Raw genomic sequence first — 1,861 nt, forward strand, 5'->3', positions numbered from 1 at the left:
GGTTAGACTCTAGAAGCTGGGACTAGTGGCCCCGCCGTGCTCAGGGAGGGGCAGGGGCGGCGAGAGGACACAAAGAGGCTGGGACTGGAAAACAAAACAAAACCAAACCAGAGACTGGTACTAACGGCCGTCAGGATGAAAGCAGGACCGCGGGAACACAAAGAACACAGGACCCGGAGGAGCCGCCCCCTCCCTTGTCCGAGCTAGCAGCCGCTCCCTACTGCCACCTGTGGGCCGAACCTCGCCCGGGGACCAGGGCTGAGGGGAGCCGGGCCTTGCAGGGTCCCCGCCACAGCGTGTCAAAGCCAAGTCTGCATGGGATGGAGAGATAATAGCTTAGCAGATGGCAAAGTCATGAAGCGTCATTTATTTCCTCCCGATTTTAACGGATGCCTAAAATTTCGTTGCACAACTATATAGTACAATTTATCCATTTTCACAGTGGTGGACGTTCATGTTGTTTCCAAATTTTTATGACTTTAAAAGAAACTGCAATGAACATTCCTTTAATTCTCTTTGGATCATAAAATTTTGTAGTCGGGGAGAGCTTGTATGCATAAAGAAGGCATTAATAGTTCTTTAATACATTAAATAGTACTAAATGTTTAAATACTATGTAAATCCAGGTATTTATAAGTATTATCATCAGACGGTTTCCTCCCATTTCATCTTCCTAAAAAGAAGACGGCACCTACAAGAGTTCATGAAATGGTTTCAGTAAAGATTTGGTACTGAAAATGCTGCAGTAATAAGCTGGCTAGTAATAAGGTGTTGCCTAGAGATTCCAAAGATTAATTTCCTTCCTTAGCGCATGGGAACAAACACAGGCAGCCTGCGCTGACTGAGCATGCTGAAGCTCTGCGCTTGGTGCTTTTCTGCGTTGGTCAACTTAGCTCAGGCCCGTCAGTCTAACGTTCTCATAGGGCTTCTCCTTTAGTAAGCAAGTCATTTTTGAGATATTCTGTAATTTTCTGTATATCTTCCTTATTGTGCACTTGGTTTTTGTTAAGATCATGTTTGGTGCTCAAGGATGGTATAAAAAAACTTGGAAAGGCAAGGGTGCCATCTTGTGGAATATTTCTTTAATTCTTTTATTTTAAATCAACTACAGTACTACTGCCAGTGATTTGGAGGATTCTTTTAACTTTTCTCAATATGGTTTAGGTTTACCTGCATTTCATTTTTTTGTCTAATTTATTATAACTATGACATGGAGATGGTATTAGTGGCAGTTTGCACCTCAGGATTCAAGGATATGCAATTTCCATTAATTATAACTTAGCAGTAATTCACCTGTCCTATGCTGCTTTTGTTTGCATCAGACCCTGACTTTGTAGTTTGCCTTGTACTTTTCCAGGGAATATCAGGGAAATAAATGTCTTTAAAAATCCACTTAACTGTTCAGTTTAGAGTTAAATATCTTCCACTTAAGCCTCAGAGGTGAGGTTAAACAAATTACAGGCAGTGTCAACTCTTCAGAAGTAGGAACACCGCCTTGAGCATGGAAACTTCACTCTGTGACTAGCCCGAGTTTAGTTTAGCTGTGTAATGTGTGCATGTGATGTTGGATCTTTATTTCTTTGGAACAGTGTTGGCAGAGAAGTTGGAATCTGGAGAACTGTTCAAGGCCCTAGTGCTACGGGGTGGGCACTGCTGTTTCTTCTTCCTTCTTGCCCTCTGCTTATATATCACTCTGGCAGAAATGAAGGTGGAGGAATATCTGGCACTTATGAGCTCACAAAAGAAAAACCCAGGACTCAAAGGGCTGACAGCTGAGGGCCTAGATGGGTCCTCTCAGTTTACCCAAATGCCTGCTGACTCACAACTAAGCCCACAATAAAAGTAAAAATGCCCTGGATGG

This window comes from Otolemur garnettii, unplaced genomic scaffold (genome assembly GCF_000181295.1).
Source record: "Otolemur garnettii isolate 467f Iridium unplaced genomic scaffold, OtoGar3 scaffold00106, whole genome shotgun sequence".
NCBI lineage: Eukaryota > Metazoa > Chordata > Mammalia > Primates > Galagidae > Otolemur > Otolemur garnettii.